Source organism: Tachyglossus aculeatus, unplaced genomic scaffold (genome assembly GCF_015852505.1).
Source record: "Tachyglossus aculeatus isolate mTacAcu1 unplaced genomic scaffold, mTacAcu1.pri scaffold_256_arrow_ctg1, whole genome shotgun sequence".
NCBI lineage: Eukaryota > Metazoa > Chordata > Mammalia > Monotremata > Tachyglossidae > Tachyglossus > Tachyglossus aculeatus.
In genome coordinates, this window is record NW_024044971.1 from 37,338 (window position 1) to 46,285 (window position 8,948).

The 8,948-nt window shown below is 54.3% G+C and overlaps 2 long non-coding RNA genes across 3 annotated transcripts; both read left to right on the forward strand.

Moving 5' to 3' along the window:
* The first annotated feature begins 173 nt into the window (after nt 1-173).
* LOC119923775 lies at nt 174-4,930 on the forward strand. Its single transcript, XR_005448961.1, has 5 exons — nt 174-300; nt 2,785-3,775; nt 4,125-4,227; nt 4,552-4,709; nt 4,869-4,930. It is a non-coding gene; the product is annotated as an uncharacterized LOC119923775 (long non-coding RNA).
* A 674-nt stretch (nt 4,931-5,604) lies between these two features.
* LOC119923776 lies at nt 5,605-7,372 on the forward strand. 2 transcript variants are annotated; one of them, XR_005448964.1, is made up of 3 exons: nt 5,605-5,827; nt 5,928-6,053; nt 6,955-7,372. It is a non-coding gene; the product is annotated as an uncharacterized LOC119923776 (long non-coding RNA). The 2 variants fall into 2 exon arrangements; XR_005448963.1 differs by lacking the exon at nt 6,955-7,372 and adding an exon at nt 6,403-6,664.
* Nucleotides 7,373-8,948: the final 1,576 nt, after the last annotated feature.

Sequence of the window (8,948 nt, forward strand, 5' to 3'; positions counted from 1 at the left end):
TTAAGCCCTCACCCCAGGGCCATTGAGATTTCTCCTACCGCGAGGTGATCGGTCCGAGTACCGACTAAGACCAGCGAGAGCATCCCAGGTTCAAAGGTCTCCACCAGCCTGTCCTTCAGTCGGGCCCGCCGGATCCCCTTTCTAGCTACCCTGCTCTGTGGCAGGTGAAGCTGTTGGTCTGCTTCCCCCCACCGGGTCAGCAACCTCAGGAGATCACTGGACTACCGACGTATCCCGAAGGAGGGAGTTCATTGGTGGACACTTAGATTCAGGCGCGGAAGAAGGAAGCAAACAGACCCAGTAAGTTTGGTCATGAAAACTATGGCTTTACTACGAAAACCTACGTAAAGGCTAAGGCTTTGATGCATGTGTCTATGGAAAAGCTATGGCTTTACTGCATAAACCTACAAGAGCTGTGCATCCGTTTACAAAACATGCTCATACCTCAAACGAAAGGTATTACATCCTTTAGGGACCCAACGTCTCACCCCATCACGGGGCGGTTTGAGCTCATGCCTCAAACTCAATCTCAGATAGACAGGTCCTCGAACCCCTTTTCCTCTCTAGAACTTGTCGGGGTCTTTACAGAGCCTTGGCCCGGGAGTCCCAGGCTAAGCCAAAAACACTCTGGACTGTCCTAGCCTCCCCTCCGGGTTGCAAAGAGCAAGAGTTAGTTAGCCCAGGTGCACATTGTTTTGATGAGGGTGGGCGTGGAAGTGGCAGCTGGGCGTTCATATTCCCCGACCAACCAGGAGAGCAATCCAATATGACCGCCATGTTTGGAAAAGATTATCTGCCTGTAACGCCTAACATCGAGCTTCTTCCACATGGACCCTACTCTACATAGAAACATGTTTTTGTGGACGTGGCAGACGGGGAATATAGAGGGGAATTTGGGTGAGATGTTTCGGCCCTGTTAAGTGTAACCTTGAGCCATATCTGCAAGGTGTGGCCTCTAACTACAAGTCTTTGTTACCCATACATAAACCACTCAGAGCATGTAACAATTCCCTGATAACAGAGGAGAAGGAGGGCCTTTCCAAAATGGGGTCGGTTTGGCTAGCTCTGGTTGGGAGACTCCAAATGCATCCCGACCGGTCAGCTCCAGTGTTGCTCTAGGCAGAGCGCGTTCAGGTGGATCTTCGTGGAGAAGCAGCAGGGAAAAAAGCTATAGAGAAAGCTGGAGAACAACAGAGCACGACACTATTTAAGCCATGGCTTGAGCGAGGAAAGTCAAAATATGCCAGGACCAATGGGGCAGGCAACAGTGGGGAAACACGAGGAAAGGAATGCCCAAATAACTTCCAGTTTCTCGGAGTCTATTCGGTCCTACCCGAGTCCTGTAGACGTACGGGACCAGGTCTCCCGTACCTTGGCCGTCTGGTTTTGGAGGGCAAATCCAGTGTGAGCTGCGCGGACGATATGCACAACGAGCTTGGCCAAGTCCTCCTCGTATAGTTTCTTGTGTGAAGCCGGAGCCTACATTCCTAGTCTGACATCCTTCATTCATTCATTCATTCATTCAATCGTATTCACTGCATGCTTACTGTCAGCAGAGCACTGTCCTAAGCCCTTGGAAAGTACAATACGGCATCAAATAGCGACAATCCTTCCATAATGGGCTCAGAATCTAGAAGGGGGGAGATAGACAACAAAACAAAACAAAACAAATGGACAGGCATCAATAGTATCAATATAAATAAATAGAATTATAGACGTATACACATGATCCATAAAATCAGTAGAATTATAAGTATAAACATGTATACACAAGTGCTGTGGGGTGGGGAGGGGTTGTAAAGTAGAGGGAGGAAGTAGAGGCGATGGGGAGGGGATGAGGAGCAGAGGAAAGGGGGGGCTCAGTCTTGGAAGGTCTCCCGGAGGAGTTGAGCTCGTGGGGGTCGCATACCTATGGGGATGAAGAGAAGGAGCCCCATGTTCGACAGGGACTAGGTCCAACCCCATCTGTTCTTATCCACCACAGTGCTTAGTACAGTGCCTGACACATAGGAAGCGACTAAAAAATACCGCAGTTAGCATTATTAAACTGGGTGCCGCATGTGGGACAGGGACTGTATTTTGACCTGATAATCTTGTATCTAGCCCAGTGCTTAGAACGGTGCTTGGCACCTAGTCAGCGCTTTACAAATGCCATCATTATAATTTTTCAGACCCCCAATCACCTTCCTAAAAATGAAGCGGAAGCTGAGCCGATTTTTGAATCCTATTCTCCCTAGCGCTCGGTAAAGTGCTCTGCCCCCAGTAGACACTCAATAAATCCCATCGATTGGCCAAAGAAGCAGATTCCCCCGAGTCACCTGCAGGTCTTGATGGCAGGCATCACGCAATTCAGGACTGAGGGCTAGACCGACCTTAGTTATTTATATTATAAACATATCTTATTTATAGTAATGTAAATACTATGTACTCTAGATTGTGAGCTCTTTGTGGACAGAGAATGTGTCCACCCACTCTGTGGTATTGTAGCCTTTCAAACACTCAGCAAGGTACTCTGCACGCAGTAAGCTCTCAAGAAATCTGATGGATCTACAGATTAGTTCTCCAATTCAGACACTAAATTTAGCTAATTGTTACAAATAAAGGCAGAGCTTAATCTCTACCCATCGGGACGTATCCCCCTTTGTTCTATCCCACGCTTTAGCACTGGTCCACCCGTGGCCCAGTGGGGCTCTTGACGGCCCTACAGCCAAGGCCTTATCTGGACAGGCATGAGGGGTATCCCATTTCCTCACTTCCATGCTATTCTTCTGCGGTTTCCAACAGCAGCGCACATCCAATAGGACAAAGCAAAATAGAATAGGAAAATTCACGCACCGAGGTTCCAGGGAAGGAAGGACATCAACTCCCAAGGATGCCAAGCGGTTTACTGCGTGTGGACCTGAACCAACCTATCGTGGAGTGTTGGGAATAACCACTGTCTGCATGGCCACCATTGCTGCTCCACTCCGATGGGAACAGGGCCGATTGCATCTCCCAGGCCACAGCCTTGGCTTGATCCAGGCACTGGGCTAAAGTGCAGGGGCGGTAATGAACTATCACGACAAGTGCTGAGAACACGATCTGCACATTTCTCAACTCCCACGTGAAGAGGCAGAATAAGAATCATGACCTGAGGTTATTCTTAGTGCTCCCAGGCTGGGGGAGAATAGGAAGCCTGCGAGAACGAGGCCCAGAGCCAAGTGTGAGCCTCGAAAGTCCACAAACCGGTGCGGACAATAAACCACCGCCTGGGTCAGAGACCTCCACGAAGATGCCGAGATCTCCCCACGGACGGGCTACAAACCGGCAGGACCATCAACCACCGCCCGGATCAAGGACCTGCCCTCTTTCCATCTCCTTCCCCTCCTACACACTCCACCACGGGTTTCTCCCGAGGAGCTACCCCAAGTGCGAGTGGCAGCCCGGGAGCTGCTGGTAGCTGTGCCTGGCAGCTAGGTGATGGAGGAGGAAGCCTGCCCCCAGCAGGAGCTGATCCGCTGCCTCCTCCCCGTCCTTTCCCACTTGAAGGACGAGCACTCGACAGTGGGCAAAGTGAGTCTCCCCAACCCTGCACAGTCCCCTTCATCTCGGTCCCTGGTCCTGGCCTCTTCTGCCCTCTAAAACTCATCCTCGGATTCTGCATTTCCAAAAAGCCAGATACATATTCTTCTGGCTGGCCCAGAGCATCGAATGGAGTTACACCCAAGTAGTTGGATGGACACTAAGCGGAGAGGAGAGGGAGAGCACGGCCTGTGGTACCATCTGGGAGGCCTTGGTGAGTACGACTGGGATGGGTGGGGCGTTGGAGGGGCGTCCTTGAGTCTAAGGGGGAATTGTGGGCGCGGATCTCTCCTGGGGGGCACATCGATGGGATATCGGGGTAATTAGCGTGTGCAGAGCACTGTACCCAGCGTTTCGGAGAGTTCAGCTGAACAGCTAGTGGACACGGTCCCGATCTGCAATGACCTTCCAGGCTAGAGGGGTTGATTTGAGAAAGGGACCAGGAGGAGGTTAAGAGCCCAGTGCCCTGGAGTGGAACTAGGTTTTGGGGACTTGGGGGTGGGCATCTACAAGCATGTTGGGGATGGGCAGGGGTCTCTCACTCTCCTTCTCCTCCTGCTCAGATGTCCTGCTTTGAGGACAACCATCCCATGTTCTTGTCCCAAGCTCTGGCTTATACCAACAGCCCACAACCAGATGTGAAATTTACGGCCGTGCTCTTCTTCGGTGAGTAGAGAGTGGAAGGCACTGGGGAAAGAAAAGAAAACAAGCAAAAACCAACAAAAAAGCGTCATGTTCTGGCTCAGCCCCTTTTCTTTGCCGGGTCCCAGAGGAGGCCCCTCTTGGTTCCTCCTCCATGCCTCTGGGGACTGGATATGGAAGCCGAGCGGCGATAGTCCTTCTGGAAAACGGGTGAATGGATGGATAGGCAAACAAATTAGAAAATAAAAATACAAACCGGCGGGACCATCAACCACTGCCCGGGACAAGAACCTGCCCCGTTCCCATCTCCTGCCCTTCCTACACACTCAAACGGGGGTTTCTTCTCAGGAGAGACCCCAAATACAGGCTGCTCCACTGGAGCTGCTGGGAACCGTGGCTGGTGGCTGGTCGATGGAGAAGGAAGCCTGCCAACTGCAACATTGATGTTCCACTGCCTCCTCTCTGTCCTCTTCCACGTAATGGACCAGCACCCTACAGTGAGCAAAGTGCGTCTAACCCACCTTCTGCAGTCTCTGCCCATTTTGGGCGTCTGGTCCTCGCCTCCCTCTCCCTCTGGCACCCCCCCCTTCCCCCGCAACCCCCATTCTTGTTCTTCATTTCCAGAAGGCCTTCTGGAAGGCCTACATATCCTTTTCAATATACAGCATCAACATCGGTCTGGATAATCTGTGGCTCTTCAGCGAAGACTTGGAATTCCTTTCCCAGGGTGAGTCCCAATCGTAGTCTGTCTGTCTGTCTTTCTGTCTGTCTGTCTCTCTCTCTCTCTCTCTCTCTCTCTCTCTCTCTCTCTCTCTCTCTCGCTTTGTTTTGTGCTTCCTCCTCCGTCTTTTGTGCTTCCTCCTCCGTCTTCCTTTCCTTCCTTCCTATCCTTCTGAACCTTCCCGGCCCCCGACCCGGCTGTGCCATAACCCAGAGGGGGCCACTGCCCCTGGGTTCGTGGCATCGGCTGCCCTTCACAATAACGTCACCCCCGCAACGAGCCACAGGGCTTCCCCCGTACCCGGGCGCAGCTTTCCTTCTGCCGGCGCTGCTTTCACTCCCTACACTTCCCCGGCAGACGTCTCTCCCCCGGTTGTCCCTGCCCTGGGGTCCCCAGCCCCCGCCATGTTGCCAGAAACTCCCCACCCATCTCTTGCCCCTCTCACACACTCCACCGGGTGTCTCTCCTCAAGAGAGAACCCAAGTGCGGGCGGCCGTTTCCACAGCTCCCATATAGCGTGGGGAGTCTGCTGCGCTTCCTCAGCTCGTCACCCCAGCGGCGACCCACGGCGCTCCCCCACCCTCCGCTCGGTACTGCGTCTCCCCATCTGCCAGCGCTGCCCTTGCCCCGGAGATCTCAGTATCCCTGTTGTCTCTGCCCTAGGGTCCCCAGCCCCTGCCAGGGTGCCAGCAGCCCCCCACCCATCTCCTGCCCCTCCTACACACTTCACCGGGGATTTCTCCTCAGGAGAGACCCCAGGTGCGGGTGGCAGCCCTGGAGCTGCTGGCATCAGTAGCCAACAGCTGTGTGATGGAGAGGAAAGCCGGCCTCTGTCAGAAGCTGATCTGCTGCCTCCTCCCCGTCCTCTTCTACCTGAATGACGAGCACCCAATAGTGATCAAAGTGAGTCTCCCCCACCCTCCACAGTGCGCATCCTCTCTGGGCCCCTGGTCCTGGGCTCTGCCGCCCTCTGACACCCACCCCTTGTGCTCTCCGTTTCCAGAAAGCCAGATATACATTCTTCTAGTTGGCCCAGAAAGTCGGCTGGAGGCACTCCAAAGTAGTCGGGTGGATGTTGAGCTGGGAAGAGAGGGAGAGCACGGCCTACGGTACCATCTGTGAGGCCTTGGTGAGTACGTCTGGGATGTGTGGGGGGTGGGTGGTGGAGTCCATGGGTCTGGGGTGGGAATTGTGGGTGCGGATCCCTCCTGGGGGACACATGGGTGGGATACCTTGGGTAATTACTGTGTGCAGAGCACTGTACCGAGTGCCTCAGAGAGTACAGTTGAACAGTTGGTGGACACGTTCCCGGCCTGCAATGACCTTAGAGTCTAGAGGTGGTGATTTGCGAAAGGGACCAGGAGGAGGTTAAGAGCCCAGTGCCCTGGGGTGGAACTAGGAGTTGGAGAGTTGGGGTGCATCTGCAAGGAGGTTGGGGGTGGGCTGGCGTCTCTCACTCTCCTTCTCTTCCTCCCCAGATGGAGAGCTTTGAGTATAGCCATCCCATTTTCTCGTCCCTAGCTCTAGCGTATACCAACTGCCCTCAGCCAGATGTGAAATTTGTGGCCATTGTCTTCCTTAGTGAGTGGGGAGAGGAGGGCGCTCGGGAAAGAAAAAAGAAGCCAACAAAAAACTGCAAAATATGCCTCATTATCAGGCCCGGCCCCTTTTCTTAGACGGATCCCAAAGGAGTCCTCTCTTGGCTCCTCCTCCCTGCCAACGTGGGATGGATATGGAAACCGAGCGTCTGTAGTCCTTCCGGGAAGCGGTTGGACGGATGGATGGGCAAACAAACGAGAAAATAATGGCTCGTTTCCTTTCCTCTCAGTACACACCATCACCATCATTCTAGAAAGCCCGCTGCTCTCCGTTGAGGACTTGGGAATCCTTTTCCAGAGAGAGTCTCAAATACAGATACCCCCCTTCTCTCTCTCTGTCTCTCTCTCTGTCTCTCTGTCTCTCTCTCTGTCTCTCTGTCTCTCTCTCTCTCTGCCCTACATCTCATGTGCTCTTTACCACCACCTTTTCAGAAATTCAAACTCTAGAAAACGACAGCTCGACCAGGATTCGCAGATTCCTGAGATCCTACAAGAGGAGACTGGCAGAGAACGATGGCCAGTTCTTCTTCTGAGGGCTCCCATCCCGTGGGAGAAGAAGAAGCCTAGGAGGGCGAGGTGGCAACAGGACTGTCCTGGGGCTCCAGGTCTGAGGCAATGGGGGCTGCCTTGCGACGTGCCATAGGTTCAGGTCTCCGAAGAATTGAGAGGATTCCGGCCCCAGACAGCCATGTGAGAGAAGCAGGTTCAGGGGGCCCGGCCCGCTCCGTCATCCCCCATTTTTACTCTGGCCGCCAGCGGGAAGAAGGAGGCCATGCGGGGGGTGGACTCTAACCCCAGGACTCGGGGACGGGGGGAACTGGACCACGCCAGTGTCAAAACCCTACCTCCTTTCCAGGTTGGGACCGCGTTTCCTTCAGACAGCGGGGTCGGTAGGGAGTGGGGGCGCTGACAGTGGAGCGCCATTCGAGTCTGGGGGTGGGTCGGGGAGGGGGAGACCCGCCTACCAGGGTAGAGCCCGAATAGCTTTAAGTGCTGGGCTTGGGAACAATTCTGGTGAGGCATGGGTGCCCCAGGAGGGGGTTGGAATGGCATTCACCAATCCACTCGTATCTACTGAGCACTTACTGTGTGCAGAGCACTGTAATAAGCGCTTGGGAATGGCACTTGGATTGGGGCCAGAACTGGGTTCCAGCCTGTCCATTTGATGTCATCGGAGGAGGAGGAAGGCCAGGATCAAGTGGACGAGGACGGCTAATAACTGGTGGAGGAGGAGGGCCAGGACCAGGCAGAGGAGGCCAAGGAAGAGCCGGAGGAGGAGGGCCAGAGCAGCCAGAAGGTGTGCGCCAGGACCGTGGGAGGAGGAGGGCAAGGAACAGACGGAGGAGCAGGAGGACCAGGAGAAGGGGGAGGAGGTTTGCCAGGGCAAGGCAGATGATGAGGGTCAGGACCAGGTGGAGAAGGAGGCCTGGGACCAGGGATTGGAGGAAGGCCAGGATCAGTTGCAGGACGAAGACCAGGACCAGGTGGAGAATGAGGGCCGGGACCAGGATGAGAAGGGAGGTCATAGTCAGGCACAGCAGGAGGACCAAGACCAGGGCGAGGAGGTGGTCCAGTATCAGGAGGAGTAGGTGGGCCAAGACCAGAGAGAGGTGGAGGATCAGGACTAGATGGAGGAACAGGGTCATGACCGGGTAGAGTACAAGGGCCAGGACCAGATGGAGGAGGGGGAGCAGGCCCCGACAAAGGAGGAGGAGGGCCAGGACCAGGAGGAGGAGGAGGGCCCAGGATCAGGGAGAGACGGGGGGTCCGGACTAGGCAGAAGAGCAGGGTCATGACCCGTTAGAGGAGGAGTACCAGGGCCAGTCAGAAGAGATAGATCAGTACGATGGGATGGAGGTGGACTAGGACCAGGAGGAGGAGGAGGGCCAAAACCAGACAGAGTAGTAGGAAATCGAGCTGCGGTAGTTTATGCAGAAAGCGAGTGGACAGATGAATGGACAAACAAAGGAGTAATTAATGGTTCGGTTCCTTCCCCCTCAGTATACACCATCGCCATCAATCTAAAAGCTGAGCAGGGAAAAGAGGGAGAGTCCCTTCTTTTGACCGGTCCCTAGGGGAGGCCCCTCTTAGTGCTCCTCCTCCAGAGTAATCCCTCCGGGAAGAGGATAGATGGATGAATGATGAAAATAGAAAGTAACGGCATGTTTCCTGTCCCCTTGTCATTACCATCAGTCTGGAAAATCTGTGGTTCTCCGAGCAAGACTTGAAATTCCTTCCACAGCGTGAATCCCAACCGTAGTCTCTCTCTCTCTCTCTCTCTCTCTCTCTCTCTCTCTCTCTCTCTCTCTCTCTCTCTCTCTCCCCCCCCCCCCATCTCTATGCCTTCTCGGTTCTATGCTTCCTTCTCCATCTTCCTTTCTTCCCTTACTCTCCTCTCTGAATGCTTGCCCGCTGGGCCTCTTTTT